The 20094-nt window shown below is 48.1% G+C and overlaps 2 protein-coding genes across 4 annotated transcripts in view; one reads left to right on the top strand and one right to left on the bottom strand.

Annotated features, from left to right (window-relative positions):
• The window catches only part of LOC142698116 (protein kinase C delta type-like), a 354404-nt gene that overhangs the window by 77438 nt on the left and 256872 nt on the right, over positions 1-20094 (bottom strand). The window lies entirely within an intron of this gene.
• The window catches only part of LOC142698114 (protein kinase C delta type-like), a 34619-nt gene continuing 26225 nt past the window's right edge, over positions 11701-20094 (top strand). The window contains exon 1 of the mRNA XM_075847796.1: positions 11701-11878. The gene's annotated coding sequence lies outside the window, so the exon portion shown is untranslated. The remainder of the gene's footprint in view (positions 11879-20094) is intronic.

The following is a 20094-nucleotide window of genomic DNA, read 5'->3' as shown; positions in this document are numbered from 1 at the left end:
TCACCCTAATGGCAAACTGAGCAGCTCCTCTTTTGCAGGCTCATGAACAAGCATTTACTGTGTAATCTACGCATGTGCATGGTCCTAGTTACTGCATACCTCCTAACCGTCCCGGATACAGCGGGACAGTCCAGGATTCCGGGCGGTGTTACGCTGTACCAAGCGGCCGGTGGTATGTCTTGGTGTCAACTGTATCTGCGTCCTCAGGATGCAGATACAGTTGAATCCAATGCTAATGTAAGGGATCGTCAGCTCCCTGCTTCTGTATTAGTACCACTCGCCGAGGAATTCCCGGGCACAGCGCTACTTTAAGTGCGGAGCCCCTTATCTCACTATCCATATATATACATTGCCGATGGTCTGGCCGGGGATTCCGCTCCTAGGTGGAACCGCTGATGTCACTGTCCATATATGTACAGTTACATCAAGGGCTCCTCCTGGAGTGCAATCCCTGGCCACAGCCTGCTCCTATAGGGAATGCCTTACGTCACTGTCCATATATGGACAGTGACGGCAGGGGCTCCTCCTGGAGTGGAATCCCTGGGGGGGTGGGCACCATCTACATGGGAACTGTGTGTGACACTATCTATATGGGCACTGGCGCTTTATATGTGTGCACTGGTACTAGAGGTAGCTAAAGGGGCATTAAACTGTATGGGGGCAGCTATTTGTCATAATTTCTAGCAACGCATTCCCTTTAATACTGGCGTTTCATACACCAGTCCTATTAAACAGTTTGCTGGAGTAAGATGCAACACATTTATTAACAGGCGAATGACTCTTAATAAATGTGTCGCATCTTTTAGTTGCAGTGCGGCCTGTCATCAGTACTTTCTAGGTGCTGCGGCCTGCTGTACATTTAAAGTACATTTTTAAAATGTATTTTATTGTCTGATTGGGGGGGGGCATACAGTCTGATTGGGGGGAGGTATGGGTCTGGCACGGACATTTGCCTTGTTACGCCCCCCAGAGATAAATCTGGGTCGCACTATACATATAGATTTCTGCTATAATTGACATCAGTTACTGGCGTAAATTATAGTAAAATTGTTGGCCATTTCTGCTATGCCCCGCTCATTATTTGCCCCCAAAAATGTCGACATTTGCGCATTTTGTGAATTTTCTACGCTAGTAAACTGTTGTAGAAAGGTTAATATATTCCCCCCAAAGGCTACAGACCGTAATACAATATCTTAATGTAAGGATGTGTACACTTAATTGTGCAGCAACGCTTGTTGTCTCCATTCTATGTCAGTGTGGGAAGTAGATGTCCGGCCTTATGATTTTGTGATATGTGATAGACCCAGAATCCCAATCACCAAACCAAAGAATGCAAAATAAAGACACAAAACATTATAATTGGGTGTTAAATGGTCAAAACTTTTATTATATTATATGACCAAACCCAAAATGGCAAACCTCCGACTCACGAAGAGTCACCCTCCAGCACGCAGGAAAGGAAAAACCCCCTGTGGAGGAAACCTCTAGGGAAACCATGGCTGGAGGATTGCCCTTCCTCTGGGCTTAGAAGGTGCCAAAATATCATTTGTAACAGAATTTGTACGTTTTCTCAGATTTTCAAGGAAAGACAATACAATGAACGAACGACATAAAACACATAAATCGGCTGATCTGGTTGGCTAGGCGGATGTCTCTCTTCCTGGGCACCCATTAAAATGAATGGGCGATCCACGGATGAGACGGGTCCTCCAGATGCCTCCTTGTAGTACCTGTCTCCGCTCCGGCTAATAGAGGGGGATCTCCTGCTGGAAACCCCCCTCTATTACAGACAACCCGTATGAAGAGGATGGCATCACTGTGATGAAGAAGTGGTCTGGGGTGAAGGGTTTCCCTGCTAGAACCTCCAAATTACATCAGGTCGGTATTGGTGGGGAAGTCAAGCTCAAGGTCCTCAGTCCCATCCAATATGGCGCTGAATGTGGCAGTAAAACCTTCTAATATGGAATCTTCTTTATGTCATAAACATTTGTATTTATGACATCAGCACCTTCATCATCATTACTACAGGAGTTTATTACCACTGCACAACTCATACATTGTGACGTCACCCACAGTGGTCTGAAGTGTTAACCCTTTAATGACTGGCAGTGTACTTACCACAGAGGCCATAAAGCTGAATAGAACATATCAGCGGCCATAAAGGAAAAGGGATAATGCAGGGAGCATCTCCGCACAAGAACTATCCATGACAAAGGGCTGTCCAGGATGAGAGAACTTGTCTGCTTTCTCCAAAAACCAGCACCACACCTGTCCATAGGTTGTGTGTGGTACTACAGCTCATTACCATTCACTTCAATGGAGCTAACCTGCAATACCAGATACAACCTGTGGATAGGTGTGGTGCTGTATTTGGAAGAAAGCAGACATATTTTTCTAATCCTGCACAGCTCCTGTTAGAAATAGTTCAAAAAAAGTGGGGGGAGAAGGAGAAGAAGGGGAGAGGGAAAGAAGAAATTAAAAAAAGGGAAAAACAGGAACTCTGAGGTAAAAGAAATCAAACTAGACTGAAAGGAGTCTGCTGGAGGTGCCAGATGGAAAGACAGATTTCTGCCATGGGGACCAGATTAGTTGAAATGTATCATGAAGGGGGGCTTCAGAGAGTGGGTTTTAACCCCTTCCCGCCCTATGAAGTTCTGTTGCATTGAAAAACTATGCAGTTCATCTTCGAATGCAGCGTCACAAAAACAAATTATTTAGTAAAAAATAAAACTATATAAATTTGGTATCGCCATAATCGTAACGACCCGCAGAATCAAGTTATCATGCAATTCATGCCGCCCGATGAACACTGTAAAATCAAAACACAAATGGCGGAATTACAGGTTTTTTTTCAATTCACCCCACAAAATGTAGGTTTTTAAAAAAAATAATTTTAATACATTATATGGTACATTAGGCCGCAGGGTAAATTCCACATAAACAGCGCCATTCATCGGTTAACTGTTTAAATGATACCAGTTCAAGTGACCTTTATCGAGAAACACCATAAGAAAGGTTTTCACAATTAACCTTCTAATTGGGCCTAGCATGTGTGATACTGTCTGCTGAGCCATTGTATCTAAGCATATTATATGTGATACTGTCTGCTGAGCCACTGTCTCCTATCAAGTAGCAGAGCTATCAGGTGTCATAGTGTAATGAAACGGGGTAGGGAGACAGACAGGTGAGCCCTAATCTACCCGAAACTCAGTCCCTGCCTACTTGCACGGCCCGTCCTAAGTGACGGCGTACAACTGGGCGACGGTCCCTACGCTCAATAAGTGCAAGGCAGACAACACAAGACAAGGGCACACAGAAGATAAAGGGGGAGGTAGGGGCAGTTGCCCACGGAAACACTGTGAGCAACAGGCAGTGGTGAACGAGCCGAGACAAACCAGGAGAGTACGACGTAGCAAATCAGAGCAGGAGAATAGTCAGTCAAGCCAGGGTCAATAAGTAACAGCGGTCAATAAGGTAAATAGCAAGAATCGCAGAGCCAGGAAACCAGACAATCACAGGCAAGGAACATGCTGCAAGTGAGGGCAAAAATAGACCAAGGGCGGAAACTAGAACCGTCAGGCCAGGCTGTGATAGGTTCTCCCTCTCCTCAGCCTGCCAGCCTGAGTGGTAAGAGATCGCGTCACTCGAGCAGACCTTGGAGCTGATGAAGGCTGATTAACCCCGGGCATCGACACAGAACCTGTGTCTGGCAAACCTTTTACAGTACCCCCCTTTTTATGAGGGGCCACTGGACCCTTCCTAGGTGGGCCTGGCTTGTTGGGGAACCGAAGATGGAACTTGCTGAGCAATATATCGGCGTGAACATCCCGGGCGGGTACCCAAGTCCTGTCCTCAGGCCCGTATCCTCTCCAATGGACCAGGTACTAAAGGGAGCCTTGGACCATCCTGCTGTCCACAATCTTGGCTACCTCGAATTCTACCCCATCCGGAGTGAGAACAGGGACCGGAGGTTTCCTCGATGTAGCCAAGGACGGGGAGCAGCTTTTCAAGAGGGAGGCATGGTACACGTTGTGTATCTGAAAAGACGGGGGTAACTCCAGCCGGAAGGAGACAGGGTTGAGGACCTCAATAATTTTGTACGGCCCTATATACCGGGGAGCAAACTTCTTGGACGGAACTTTAAGGCGCAAATTTTTAGAAGACAGCCACACCAGATCCCCGACCACAAACAGAGGGTTAGTTGAACGTCTTTTATCTGCCTTAGTCTTTTTGATGCTCTGGGACACCTCAAGGTTCTTCTGAACCTGCGCCCAGACTGTGCACAGTTCCCGATGAACGACATCTACCTCGGTATTGTTGGAACCACCAGGTGAAACGGAGGAGAACCGTGGATTAAACCCAAAATTACAGAAGAAGGTGGAAACTCCTGACGAGCTACTGACCTGGTTTTTAAGGGAAAATTCGGCGAGGGGAATGAAGGAGACCCAATCATCTTGACAGTCTGAGATAAAACACCTTAAGTATTGTTCTAGAGACTGATTAGTCCTCTCAGTTTGGCCATTAGTTTCAGGATGGAAGGCCGAGGAAAAGGAGAGATCAATCTCCAGCTTCTTACAGAAAGCTCTCCAAAACAATGAAACAAATTGTACCCCTCTGTCAGAAACAATATTGACCGGAACCCGATGGAGACGCAGGATGTGTTTGACAAACAAGGTAGCTAACGTCTTGGCATTGGGTAGTTTCTTGAGGGGTGCAAAGTGGCACATCTTACTGAAGCGGTCTCCTACAACCCACACCACCGACGTGCCTTGGGACGGAGGCAGATCGGTGATAAAATCCATGGAGATATGGGTCCAAGGTCTCTGGGGAATGGGCAAAGAACATAGTAAGCCCGCAGGTCGAGACCTGGGAGTCTTGGACCTAGCACAAATTTCACAAGCGGCGACGCCAATTTCTCCCTAACCACGTCAGGATGCTGGTAAGCTCACTTCAGATTTTTTTATGGAAAAGGGGACCCTGTGAGGAGGGGAGGGGATACAAAAACCCACATTAAAACCATCAAACAACAACTGCGCACTGGCCCTGTCCGGATAACTATTTAGAAACCTGACCATCCTTTCCAGCTTCACTGGCGTCACCCCCATGACTGGTGTTAAAACCCCCACCCCCACCTCGTTTTCCCTTGCGCAAGCATTTAGATGCCCAGTGGGACGCCCCATTGCATTGAGCACAAAGGTGCTTGAACTTGCAACCTGCACCGAATTTACACTGCCCCTCATTGTATTGCCAGCACAGCCCGAGCTTTGCGTTGCCCCCTGAGCTGGATTGACCAGATTGGCCTGCTGCCCCCCCCCCCCCGCTCCCGGGAAAGGACTGGCCCGGTCGAACTGGAGCCGTTACCCATGACCAGAGGGCAATATCCCCGTGGTCCGACCTAATATTGGGCCGAACCGCCTTTCGTTGTCTAAACTGCTTGTCATAACGTAGCCAATCTAGCCCCCCGCATATACCCTATGGGCTTGCCCGATGGCATCCATATAGCAAAACAGGGGGGAGCAATGTTCCGGAGCCTTTTCACCAATAACACTGGCCAAAATGGCGAACTCTTGCAACCAGTTAACAAATGTCTTAGGGATAAGGCGGTAACAACGCTTTTCCTCCTCCTCCTTCTTACTCTCATCTCACTTCCCCTTTTCCAGATTAAATTTTTCCAGGGGCAAAAATGAAAAAATTTCCACGTACTCGTCCTTCCAAATTTTTTTCCGAACTTGCTGCTTCAAGTGTGCCCCCAAAGGTCCTTCAAAACACACATAAACCTCCCCCCTGGCTTTATCGTCCAACCGAACACCATCAACCGCCGCCGCCGAGTCGGTCTGAACAGACACCGCCACCGATTCCGTATTTGCTCCTACACTCGAGGCGACCGCCGCCGGGGCATTAAACCCTACCCCACCAGCCCCAACCCATGCCGCCACAGGAGACCGCGAAGGGGGCTCGGTGACCCCAGTCCCGTCGAGCCGGCCTAACAATTCCTTGACGCAAACGACCAACTATCGCAGACTTTCCCCCCCACCCCCAACATTCCCAAACCCAGACCCCACATCACATACCCGCTCCTCAACCGCGGAACCCTCCCCCGAAACAGGAGACATAAGTATAGCAGGAAAAGGTAAAGATGGTGAAAACGACTCACCGAGCTGCACAGGTGCTGTGGACCCATCAGCTGGACCATCCTGTCCACGAAGCTCCCCATCCTCAAGGTCTTCGGCAGATCTGGTGCCAGATCCATGGCAGCATGCACAGGCGTGCTCAACGGCCGGTACCGAAGTGGGTGAGGGGCGGGCTCCCAAGCTCTCTCTCTCGTAGTCGACCGGCACCAGAGGGCCGGCAGCTCGCTGCCCGGAAGTCACCCTCGAAACAGACGACCTAGGCCTGCGGCCCAATGCAGGTCCCTTGCTTCCTCCGGATCGCCGTGGGGCTCCACCCCCAGCCGCCACATCACCAGGGGCAGCCGTCCGAACCATGGAACCCGGCGTAGAACTGGCGAGTGGAGTGGTGACCGGAAGTAGAGGCCGCACCCACCCCACTTCCGCTGGACTCCGCTGCGAAGTGGGATTCCTTCCGACCCTGGCACCGGCTGCAGTATCTGTGCTGCCAGACGCCCGAGCCGGAGGTTCCCTCACAGGGCTCCCTCTGTGGCACCGAGTTCGACGAGCCACAACGGGGCTCAGCCTTTCTGGAGGACACGAGCACCGGACGCGGCGCGAAGGAGAGACAGCCAAAGGTACCGGAGCGTTGGCCACCGCTGCAGCTTGTTCCTCCAACCAGGCGGGGCCGAATGCAGCAGCCGCCGCCCGCATCTGCTCAATGAAGTGATGCGCTGACATGCGGTAAGATGGCCGCCGGATGGGAGATACGTGGATGGATGTCTTACTCCGTGCGCTGCTCCCGACCAAAAGACCGGGAAGTCAGCGCACTTCCGGCTAACCCTCACCGGATCCCCTCCCTCTCCTAGACCATCCCCCTCCACTAACTCTCCCCTTTGGCTGTGACACCATCCTCCCTCCTATCCCCGTCATGTCTGGCCTACCCACCACTGTGGCAGAGTCCGTCCGGCCAGTGCTTTCTATGGTTTCGTGCTTGGGATTTTGGGTCTATCACATATCACAAAATCATAAGGCCGGACATCTACTTCCCACACTGACATAGAATGGAGACAACAAGCGTTGCTGCACACATCGATTACATTAAGATATTGTATTACAGTCTGTAGCCTTTGGGGGAATATATTAACCTTTCTACAACACTTTACTAGCGTAGAAAATTCACAAAATGCGCAAATGTCAACAGACCCATACCCATACCCCCAATAAGACTGTATGCCCCCCCCAATCAGACAATAAAATACATTTTAAAAATGTACTTACCTCACCACTCCGTTTCTCCCTCCCGGATTCCCTCAGGCTCTTACAGCAGGCCGCAGCACGTAGAAAGTACTGATGACAGGCCGCGTTGCAGCTAAAAGATGCGACACATTTATTAAGAGTCGTTCGCCTGTTAATAAATGTGTTGCATCTTACTCCAGCAAACTGTTTAATAGGACTGGTGTATGAAACGCCAGTATTAAAGGGAATGTGTCGCTATAAATTATAAATTTTTTTTCAGTTAAACAGTTAATATATAAATGATTACACATTGTTTTAATTTTTTTAATTTTTTCACAAGTCAGGAAATATTATAAATTAGATTCAAATTTATAACATTTCCATGTGCTGGTCACTAGAGGGAGCAATTCCCAAAATTGCAGCATTGGCATGTGGTAAAGCAACCTCATTGCCTTATTGTAAAGGATCTGCCAGGCACAACTTCTGTGTATACGCCCATAGGTAATCAGTCTGCACCTGAGTCTATGTCTCTGAGACTGACTCCATCTTCCACCACTCAGGATGGCAGGCTTAGGAGTGGGAGAGCCTATCGCAGCCTGGCCAGACTCAGCTAGCTCCCGCCCTCTGTCTATTTATACCTGCCTTTCCTGTTCCTCCTTTGCTTGTGATTTCTTCTCGTGTGGTTTCCTGGCCCAGCTACAGATTCTGCTATTTGATCCTGTTCTATACTGACCCTGGCTTACTGACTACTCTCCTGCTCTGCGTTTGGTACCTCGTTCTCTCCTGGTTTGACTCGGCTCGTTCACCACTCTTGTTGCTCACGGTGTTGCCGTGGGCAACTGCCCCTTTTCCCTTAGCTTTGTGTACCCTTGTCTGTTTGTCTCGTGCACTTACTGAGCGTAGGGACCGCCGTCCAGTTGTACCCCGTCGCCTAGGGCGGGTCGTTGCAAGTAGGCAGGGACAGAGTGGCGGGTAGATTAGGGCTCACTTGTCCGTTTCCCTACCCCCGTCATTACACTTATGCTGCAAATTTGTAGTAGACACACTCGCGCTAGTGTCCTCCCAGAATCCCCCCTCCTTTATCCTGGCTAGTGCCAGGAGAAAGGAGGTGGTTGAATGTTCACACCTCCTACACTGTGTGCCGCCATTTTCTGAGCGAATGCACAGTGTAGGAGGATTAGATACAGTGATCATTAGACAGTATAACATTAACATACACACACATCACATACACAAACATAACTTACCTACTCCTGCCGCCTCCGCCCTGCCGCTCCTAGTCCTTGCGTCTGCGCTGCCTTCAACATATGGCCAGAAGCCGCGACGGGAAGTCATCATCTTACTGTACGGCCGTGGTTTCCGGTCCACATGAAAATGGTGCCGGATGTCGCTCTACCAAAGACCTTCCTTCTGGTCTGTGTGGGAGCGGCGCATGCGCCGTTCCCACACAGACGGTGTACGCTATAGTGAATGGAACGGCTCCCGTTCTCATTCTCTATGGGGATGTATGTGCCGTATTCCATCTCTGTATGCGTCGTTAATGGACAGATACAGAGATGAAAAAAAAAATGGCAGCCCCCATAGAGAAGTAAAAGAAAGAAAAAAGTACAACACAAAAACACAAATAAATACAATTTATTTTAATGACATACTAAAAGCAATATTATATAAAAAAAAAAAATTCCGTGACGCCTTCCCTTTAAAGGGGTTTTCCACGTTCTGACAACTGATGACCTATCCACTGGATAGGTCATCAGTATATGATCGGTGCGTGTTCGACACCTGGACCCCGCACCGATTCGTCACTCCAGCTGCCTCCGGGCACCGGACAACACTGCCGGAAGCAGATGGCTCCTGTCAAAGAATAGAGGCCAAGCTGCAGTTCTGCCGAACGGCCGCTATGCAGTGATCGGAGCCATTTGCTTCCGGCAGTGTTGTCCAGAGCCCGGAGGCAGCTGGACTGGCAGATCAGTGCGGGGTCTGATGTAGTAACGATTGTTGGCCCCCATACATTACCAATGATTGCTCCTTGTGACACGCTGTATCGTCGATTGGCGCTGGTTTTCATGGTCAGTATCGGGACGTCTAAAAGGACCTTTATTTCCTCAGACACCACCATAACTAGGCATTGGAACCAACCCTTCCACCTTAGCGGGTAAAGATGTACATGCTAAAAGGTTCATTATATACACATAAGGGCTAAAGGTGAAAACACAGAGGTGCTCACCATATATCCAGCGTATAACTGTGTCCTCCAAATCTTACGGAGCAGGATTTGTTCTAGATTCCTGTTTATATCTCAGACACGTTCATACCATTTTAGACAATGAATCGACATATCGCAAACTTGTGGCGAAACCAAGCACTGCATGTAAAGAATCTTTAAAAAATCTGCTAGAAGAAGGAATTGGATTAGGAGTATTAGCCAAGAAACAGGCAGAATACTTACTGATAGAATTCCCTATTGTTCCCATATTCCATGGGATGCCAAAAATCCATAACTTTGCATGGTCTTGAAACTTGGGTTATCTGTGACGTAGTTGGCTAGTACCTCTGCAAACAGGCCTGCCATCAGGGTAGTACCGCTGGTACTACTGTCAGGGGCCTGGCCACAAAAGTAAAATAAAGTGGGCAGCCGCCGCTCATCAAGGTTATGATCAGAGGTAATTGGTTTGTAGAAAGGAATGGGACCCATGCAGGGGCCAGAAGCAGCGGCCGGCTCTGCAACTTGGTGAGTGACTGTTTTAAAGCAGAAGTTTCAGTTTAATTATTTTTTTTTATGTTGCCCCTCTGCCCCACCTTCCCACCTGTCTCTCTCCCCTTCCCCTCCCCAGACCCCAGTCAAGCGTCATATTCACTCTGGCCCAACTCCCGCCTCGTCCACTTTCCGTTCTCTTAGCCTACTCCTCCGCCTTCATCCTGGTATAATAGCTAAAGAAAATTACCTTATGAGGTTTAGAGTTAGTTAGTTATATGTCGAAATTTTGATCTAAGGTTTGCACACCATGACGGTCGGTAGTCATGTAGACCGGACGCTTCCATGATTTGAATACGCTGTGACGTGGCACATTGGGTCACAGGAACGTGGTGTAAAGGATCTGCCAGACACAGCTTCTGTGTCGACGCCCGTGGTTAATCAGTCTGCACCTGCTCCTAGGTCTCATAGAGTGACTCGATTTGCTACCACTCTGGTAGGCTCAGAAGTGGGAGAACCTATCACAGCCTGGCCAGACGGTTCTAGCTCCCGCCCTCGGTCTATTTATACCTTCATTTCCTGCTTGTCTTTCCCTGTGATTCTTTCCTGTTTCCTGGCTCTGCTGCTCCTGCTATTATTATTGACCTTGCTTCATTTTGACCCTGGCTTTACTGACTACACTCATGCTCTGCGTTTGGTACCCCGTACACTCCTGGTTTGACTCGGCTCGTTCACTACGCATGTTGCTCTTGGTGTTGCCATGGGAAACTGCCCCATTTCCCTTAGCTTCTGTGTACCCTTGTCTGTTTGTCTGTTGTGCACATATTGAGCATAGGGACCGTCGCCCAGTTGTACACCGTCGCCTAGGACGGGCCGTGGAAGTAGGCAGGGACTGAGTGGCAGGTAGATTAGGGCTCACCTGTCTGTCTCCCTACCCAGTCATTACATAATCACAGGCCCATATACCTTTTCTAAACTGGTCCCTGACACAACTATGGATCCCCTTGAGACCCTGGCTCAGCAAATGCAGGGCCTCTCCCTACAGATCCAAGCCCTGGCTCAGAGGTGCAACCAGCATGATGCTACCCTGGTAGTGCCCCACCTCACTTTTTTCTCCTTTCGGGAGAGTTGTAGGCTCTATTTCCATCTAAGGCCCCACTCCTCAGGTACTGAGAGCCAGCGAGTGGGTATAATTATGTCCCGGCTCCAGGACGGGCCCCAAGAATGGGCCTTCTCCTTGGCTCCTGACGCCCCTGAACTTTCCTCTGTTGATCTTTTTTTTTCTGCTCTCGGGCTCATATATGACAAGACTGACAAGACTGCTTTTGCCGAGAGTCAGCTGGTGACCTTACGTCAGGGTAAGACACCCGTTGAGGAGTACTGTTCTGACTTTAGAAAGTGGTGTGTAGCTTCTCGGTGGAATGACCCTGCCTTGAGGTGCTAGTTTAGATTGGGTCTGTCGAACGCCCTGAAAGACCTGTTAGTTAGCTATCCCTCTTCTGACTCCCTAGATCAGGTTATGGCTTTAGCGGTACGTCTTGACCGACGTCTCAGGGAACGACGACTTGAACGTTTTTGTGCTTTCTCCTCAGCCTCCCCCATGATGGCTCCTGAGGTTCTGTTGCTTCGTTCTTCCACGGAAAACTCGGATGAACCAATGCAACTCGGGGCCTCCGTGTCTCCCCAACAACGTAGAGAGCTCCGCAGGAAGAATGGTCTCTGCTTCTACTGTAGGGATGACAAGCATCAAGTGAACAACTGCCCTAGGCGTAAGAATAAGCAGCCGGAAGAACTTCCGCGCCTAAGTGACCATCGGGGAGGTCACTTGTGCGCACAGGTATTTCCCGTAAATATGAAACCTAAAAAGATCTTGCTTCCCTTTCAGGTCTCTTTTGAGGGCAGGTCTGCTACCGGCAGTGCCATCGTGGTTTTAGTGTCTTCTGATAATATTATGTCTGTGGAATTTGCTATGTTTCTAGCTATGCCATTGATTGATTTGCCTAAACCTGTCCCGGTAGTGGGTATCGACTCCACTCCACTCCACTTGCTAATGGTTATTTTACACAGCATACCCCTGTTTTTGAACTCTTTGTTGGCTCCATGCATTTGGAGCAGTACTCTGTACTGTTGATGCAGGGATTATCGTCTGATTTGGTTTTAGGCCTTCCCTGGTTGTAGTTTCATAATCCCACGTTTGACTGGAATACTGGGGATCTTACCAAATGGGGTAATGAATGTTTGACGTCATGTTTTTCTGTTAATTCTATTTCTCCCCCTGAGGAGGTGAACACGCTACCTGAGTTTGTTCAGGACTTCTCTGATGTTTTCTCTAAGGAGGCCTCCGAAGTGTTACCTCCTCATAGAGAATACGATTACGCTATCGATTTGGTACCAGGAGCTAAGCTACCTAAGGGTAGGATATTTAATCTCTCTTGTCCCGAACGTGAAGCCATGAGAAAGTATATCCAGGAATGCCTGGCCAAGGGTTACATTCGCCCCTCTACTTCTCCGGTAGGTGCTGGCTTCTTCTTCGTAGGGAAGAAGGATGGTGGTCTTAGGCCATGCATTGACTACCGTAACTTGAATAAGGTCACTGTAAGGAACCAGTATCCCCTTCCTTTGATTCCTGATCTCTTTAATCAGGTTCAGGGGGCCCAATGGTTCTCTAAGTTTAATCTACGGGGGGAGTATAACCTTATCCGCATCAAAGAGGGGGATGAGTGGAAGACTGCGTTTAACACGCCCGAAGGTCATTTCAAATACCTCGTCATGCCCTTTGGGTTGTGTAATGCTCCCGCGGTCTTCCAGAATTTCATAAATGAGATTTTAAGAGATTACCTGGGGGTATTTCTTGTAGTGTACCTTGATGACATACTTGTGTTTTCCAAGGACTGGTCCTCCCACATTGAGCATGTCAGGAAGGTGCTCCAGGTCCTTCGGGAAAACAAACTGAAGACTGAAAAATGTGTGTTTGGGGTGCAGGAGATACAATTTTTGGGTCAAATCCTCACTCCTCATGAATTCCGCATGGACCCCGCCAAGGTCCAGGCTGTGGCGGAATGGGTCCAACCTGCCTCCCTGAAGGCGTTACAGTGCTTCTTGGGGTTCGCTAATTATTACAGGAGATTTATTGCTAACTTCTCGGTCATCGCTAAGCCTCTTATGGACCTATCTCGCAAGGGTGCTGATCTCCTCCACTGGCCTCCTGAGGCTGTCCAGGCTTTTGAGGCCCTTAAGAAGTGCTTTATCTCGGCCCCGGAGTTGGTTCAGCCCAACCAAATGGAGCCATTTATCATGGAGGTTGACGCGTCCGAGGTGGGAGTGGGGGCTGTCATGTCCCAGGGTACCAGGACCCTCACCCATCTCCATCCCTGTGCCTACTTCTCCAGGAAGTTTTCGCCCACTGAGAGTAACTATGACATTGGCAACCGCAAACTCTTAGCCATTAAATGGGCATTTGAAGAGTGGCGCCTCTTCCTGGAGGGGGCTAGGCACCAGGTAACGGTCCTTACCGACCACAAGAATCTGGTTTTCCTAGAATCGGCCCGGAGGCTAAACCCGAGACAAGCTCGATGGGCGTTATTTTTTACCAGATTACATTTTTTGGTTACCTATAGGGCTGGGTCTAAAAATATTAAGGCTGATGCACTGTCGCGTAGCTTCTTGGCCAGCCCTCCTTCGGAGGAAGATCCTGCTTGTATTTTGCCTCCAGGTATAATCATTTCCTCTATTGATTCTGATTTAGTCTCTGAAATTGCTGCTGATCAAGGTTCAGCTCCCGGGAGACTTCCTGAGAACAAGCTGTTTGTTCCCCTGCAATTCCGGCTAAGGGTACTTAGGGAAAATCATGACTCCGCACTATCTGGTCATCCAGGCATCCTGGGTACCAAGCACCTCATTGCCAGAAACTATTGGTGGCCTGGGTTGCCTAAAGACGTTAAGGCCTACGTCGCCGCTTGTGAGGTTTGTGCTAAGTCCAAGACTCCCAGGTCCCGACCAGCGGGCTTACTACGTTCTTTGCCCATTCCCCAGAGACCTTGGACCCATATCTCCATGGATTTTATCACCGATTTGACTCCATCTCAAGGCAAGTCGGTGGTGTGGGTTGTAGTAGACCGCTTCAGTAAGATGTGCCACTTTGTGCCTCTCAAGAAACTACCCAATGCCAAGACGTTAGCTACCTTGTTTGTCAAACACATCCTGCGTCTCAATGAGGTTCCGGTCAATATTGTTTCTGACAGAGGGGTACAATTTGTTTCATTGTTTTGGAGAGATTTCTTTAAGAAGCTGGAGATTGATCTGTCCTTTTCCTCGGTCTACCATCCTGAAACTAGTGGCCAAACTGAGAGGACTAATCAGTCTCTAGAACAATACTTAAAGGGAATGTGTTGCCAGAAAAACATGTTTTTTTTTAAAAAATTAAACATTTAGTGTGTGGGTGATTAAACATTGTTCAAATTTTTTTTATTTTTTTGCACGAGTCCAGGAAATATTATAAATTATTTCTAATTTATAATACTACCCATTTTTGGTCACTAGATGGAGCTGTTCCCAAAATTGCAGCATTGCAACATTGGGTTAAAAGCCCTCGCTCTAGTGAGCTCTCAGCACTCCCTCCTTTATCCTGGCTAGTGCCGGGATAAACGAGGGGTTTGAACGATGTAACCTCCTACACCGTGTGTCGCCATTTTTTGAGCTAACCCACAGTGTAGTAGGTTTACATACAGTAGTAAACACACACAAACACGAACATACATTGAAATCTCTTACCTGCTCCTGCCGCCGCGGCTCCCTCTGGCCCGTCCGCTCCGTTTGCTGCCGCTGGTGCAAGTGCACAAATCCGGAAGCCGCGACCGGAAGTAGTAATATTACTGTCCGGCCGCGACTTCCGGTCCACAGGAAAATGGCGCCGGACGGCGCCAATTTCGAATAGGACTGTGTGGGAGCGGCGCATGCGCAGTTCCCACACAGACGCCGTACACTGCAGTCAATGGGACGGGAGCCGTTCGCAGTCCCTATGGGACTGTGGCTGCCGTATTCCATGTCTGTATGTGTCGGAACAGAAATGGAACAAAAAATGGCAGCCCCCATAGGGAAGAAAAAGTGTAAAAATAAGAAAAAGTAAAACACAAAACACACAAATGAATATAAACGTTTTTAATAAAGCACTAACATCTTTAACATATAAAAAAATAATTTGTGATGACACTGTTCCTTTAAGGTGTTTTATCTCAGACTGTCAAGATGATTGGGTCTCCTTCATTCCCCTCGCTGAATTTTCCCTTAATAACCGGGTCAGTAACTTGTCGGGGGTTTCCCCCTTCTTCTGTAATTTTGTGTTTAATCCACGGTTCTCCTCCGTTTCACCTGGTGGTTCCAACAATCCCGAGGTAGATGTCGTTCATCGGGAACTGTGCACAGTCTGGGCCCAGGTTCAGAAGAACCTTGAGGCGTCCCAGAGCATCCAAAAGACTCAGGCAGATAAAAGACGTTCAACTAACCCTCTGTTTGTGGTCGGGGATCTGGTGTGGCTGTCTTCTAAAAATTTGCGCCTTAAAGTTCCGTCCAAGAAGTTTGCTCCCCGGTATATAGGGCCGTACAAAATCATTGAGGTCCTCAACCCTGTATCCTTCCGGCTGGAGTTACCCCCGTCTATTCAGATACACAACGTGTTCCATGCCTCCCTCTTGAAAAGCTGCTCCCCGTCCTTGGCTTTATCGAGGAAACCTCCGGTCCCTGTTTTCACTCCGTATGGGGTAGAATTCGAGGTAGCCAAGATTGTGGACAGCAGGATGGTCCAAGGCTCCCTCCAGTACCTGGTCCATTGAAGAGGATACGGGCCTGAGGAGAGGACTTGGGTACCCGCCCGGGATGTTCACGCCGGTATATTGCTCAGGAAGTTCCATCTTCGGTTCCCCAACAAGCCAGGCCCACGTAGAAAGGGTCCAGTGGCCCCTCATAAAAGGGGAGGTACTGTAAAGGGTTTGCCAGACACAGGCTCTATGTCGACGCCAATGGTTAATCAGCCTTCATCAGCTCCAAGGTCTGCTAGAGTGACGCGATCTGTTACCACTCAGGCTGGCAGGCTGAGGAGAGGGAGAACCTATCACAGCCTGGCCTGACGGTTCTAGCTCCCGCCCTTGGTCTATTTTTGCCCTCACTTGCAGCATGTTCCTTGCCTGTGATTGTCTGGTTTTCTGGCTCTGCGATTCTTGCTATTTACCTTATTGACCGCTGTTACTTATTGACCCTGGCTTGACTGACTATTCTCCTGCTCTGATTTGCTACTAATCTGGTCCCCATGGCAGCAATCTGTCTTTCCATCTGGCACCTCCAGCAGACTCCTTTCAGTCTAGTTTGATTTATTTTACCTCAGAGTTCCTCTTTTTACCTTTTTTTAATTTCTTCTTTCCCTCTCCCCTTCTTCTCCTTCTCCCCCCACTTTTTTAGAACTATTTCTAACAGGGGCTGTGCAGGATTAGAAAAATATGGCTGCTTTCTTCCAAATACAGCACCACACCTATCCACAGGTTGTAGGTTGTATCTGGTATTGCAGGTTTGCTCCATTGAAGTGAATGGTAATGAGCTGTAGTACCACACACAACCTATGGACAGGTGTGGTGCTGGTTTTTGGAGAAAGCAGACAAGTTATCTCATCCTGGACAACCCTTTGTCATGGATAGTTCTTGTGCGGAGATGCTCCCTGCATTATCCCTTTTCCTTTATGGCCGCTGATATGTTCTATTCAGCTTTATGGCCTCTGTGGTAAGTACACTGCCAGTCATTAAAGGGTTAACACTTCAGACCACTGTGGGTGACGTCACAATGTATGAGTTGTGCAGTGGTAATAAACTCCTGTAGTAATGATGATGAAGGTGCTGATGTCATAAATACAAATGTTTATGACATAAAGAAGATTCCATATTAGAAGGTTTTACTGCCACATTCAGCGCCATATTGGATGGGACTGAGGACCTTGAGCTTGACTTCCCCACCAATACCGACCTGATGTAATTTGGAGGTTCTAGCAGGGAAACCCTTCACCCCAGACCACTTCTTCATCACAGTGATGCCATCCTCTTCATACGGGTTGTCTGTAATAGAGGGGGGTTTCCAGCAGGAGATCCCCCTCTATTAGCCAGAGCGGAGACAGGTGCTACAAGGAGGCATCTGGAGGGCCCGTCTCATCCGTGGATCGCCCATTCATTTTAATGGGTGCCCAGGTAGAGAGACATCCGCCTAGCCAACCAGATCAGCCGATTTATGTGTTTTATGTCGTTCGTTCATTGTATTGTCTTTCCTTGAAAATCTGAGAAAACTTACAAATTCTGTTACAAATGATATTTTGGCACCTTCTAAGCCCAGAGGAAGGGCAATCCTCCAGCCATGGTTTCCCTAGAGGTTTCCCCCACAGGGGGTTTTTCCTTTCCTGCGTGCTGGAGGGTGACTCTTCGTGAGTCGGAGGTTTGCCATTTTGGGTTTGGTCATATAATATAATAAAAGTTTTGACCATTTAACACCCAATTATAATGTTTTGTGTCTTTATTTTGCATTCTTTGGTTTGGTGATTGGGATTCTGGGTCTATCACATATCACAAAATCATAAGGCCGGACATCTACTTCCCACACTGACATAGAATGGAGACAACAAGCGTTGCTGCACAATTAAGTGTACACATCCTTACATTAAGATATTGTATTACGGTCTGTAGCCTTTGGGGGAATATATTAACCTTTCTACAACAGTTTACTAGCGTAGAAAATTCACAAAATGCGCAAATGTCGTCATTTTTGGGGGCAAAAAATGAGCGGGGCATAGCAGAAATGGCCAACAATTTTACTATAATTTACGCCAGTAACTGATGTCAATTATAGCAGAAATCTATATGTATAATGCGGCCCAGATTTATCTCTGGGGGGCATAACAAGGCAAAGGTCCATGCCAGACCCATACCTCCCCCCCCAATCAGACTGTATGCCCCCCCCAATCAGACAATAAAATACATTTAAAAAATGTACTTTAAATGTACAGCAGGCCGCAGCACGTAGAAAGTACTGATGACAGGCCTCACTGCAACTAAAAGATGCGACACATTTATTAAGAGTCATTCGCCTGTTAATAAATGTGTTGCATCTTACTCCAGCAAACTGTTTAATAGGACTGGTGTATGAAACGCCAGTATTAAAGGGAATGCGTTGCTAGAAATTATGACAAATAGCTGCCCCCATACAGTTTAATGCCCCCTTAGCTACCTCTAGTACCAGTGCACACATATAAAGCGCCAGTGCCCATATAGATAGTGTCACACACAGTGCCCATGTAGATGGTGCCCCCCCCAGTGATTCCACTCCAGGAGGAGCCCCTGCCGTCACTGTCCATAACATGGACAGTGACGTAAGGCATTCCCTATAGGAGCAGAATCCCTGTCCAGAGCGTCGGCCACGCTGTGGCCAGGGATTGCACTCCAGGAGGAGCCCTTGATGTAACTGTACATATATGGACAGTGACATCAGGGGTTCCGCCTAGGAGCGGAATCCCCGGCCAGACCATCAGCAATGCAAAGGCAGTGGATTCCGCTCCAGGAGTAGTCCCCGACGTCAATGTACATATATGAATAGTGAGATAAGGGGCTCCGCACTTAAAGTAGTGCTGTGCCCGGGAATTCCTCGGCGAGTGGTACTAATACAGAAGCAGGGAGCTGACGATCCCTTACATTAGCATCGGATTCAACTGGATCTGCATCCTTAGGACGCAAATACAGTTGACACCAAGACATACCACCGGCCGCTTGGGACATTGTAACACCGCCCGGAATCCTGGACTGTCCCGCTGTATCCGGGACGGTTAGGAGGTATGCAGTAATTAGGACCATGCACATGCGCAGATTCCACAGTAAATGCTTGTTCATGAGCCTGCAAAAGAGGAGCTGCTCAGTTTGCCATTAGGGTGATGACTGACGGATAAGGCCTCGTTCACATCTGCACTATTGTCTCTTGTAAAATCACGGCCCCAACGCAGGTGTGAACAGGGCCTTAGAGAGATAACTGAATACAGCAGCTGGCCATAAACTGAAATACTCTGCAGGTACAGAAGACAAATGGTAGACCAATTAGAAATGTGATTTATTTTGTACAATACATACAAGGCAATTTAAAAAAAACAGTGCAAAGGTGTACATAGCCTTTAAGCAATCAGGAGGCATATTTTCAGATTCTGCTGGACTTTTCCCATATACCGGCGTTTCAGGCATCCTATTGGTCCACGGTGTCCTCAATGCCCACCCCATTTACTTCTTGTTTAGCCACAATGCCCGCACGCCACAGCAAGCTGACAGTGCCCGCCCTAATGGTATATACAGGGGTGATGGAGATTTTATACCGAGATAAAGGTGGGCTGGTACATACACGGATAATGGTGGTTATATATGGGGATGATGGCTGGTATATACAGGGATGATGAGAGTCCCTTATATACAGTGAAGGAAATAAGTATTTGATCCCTTGCTGATTTTGTAAGTTTGCCCACTGTCAAAGACATGAACAGTCTAGAATTTTTAGGCTAGGTTAATTTTACCAGTGAGAGATAGATTATATAAAAAAAATAAAAATAATTCACATTGTCAAAATTATATATATTTATTTGCATTGTGCACAGAGAAATAAGTATTTGATCCCTTTGGCAAACAAGACTTAATACTTGGTGGCAAAACCCTTGTTGGCAAGCACAGCAGTCAGACGTTTTTAGTAGTTGATGATGAGGTTTGCACACGTTAGATGGAATTTTGGCCCACTCCTCTTTGCAGATCATCTGTAAATCATTAAGATTTCGAGGCTGTCGCTTGGCAACTCGTATCTTCAGCTCCCTCCATAAGTTTTCGATGGGATTAAGGTCTGGAGACTGACTTGGCCACTCCATGACCTTAATGTGCTTCTTTTTGAGCCACTCCTTTGTTGCCTTGGCTGTATGTTTCGTGTAATTGTCGTGCTGGAAGACCCAGCCACGAGCCATTTTTAATGTCCTGGTGGAGGGAAGGAGGTTGTCACTCAGGATTT

The sequence above is a fragment of the Rhinoderma darwinii genome (genome assembly GCF_050947455.1).
Source record: "Rhinoderma darwinii isolate aRhiDar2 chromosome 12 unlocalized genomic scaffold, aRhiDar2.hap1 SUPER_12_unloc_12, whole genome shotgun sequence".
Taxonomy (NCBI): domain Eukaryota; kingdom Metazoa; phylum Chordata; class Amphibia; order Anura; family Rhinodermatidae; genus Rhinoderma; species Rhinoderma darwinii.
The sequence above is the reverse complement of the archived record's forward strand: the minus strand, read 5'-3'. Positions and strand labels throughout refer to the sequence as shown.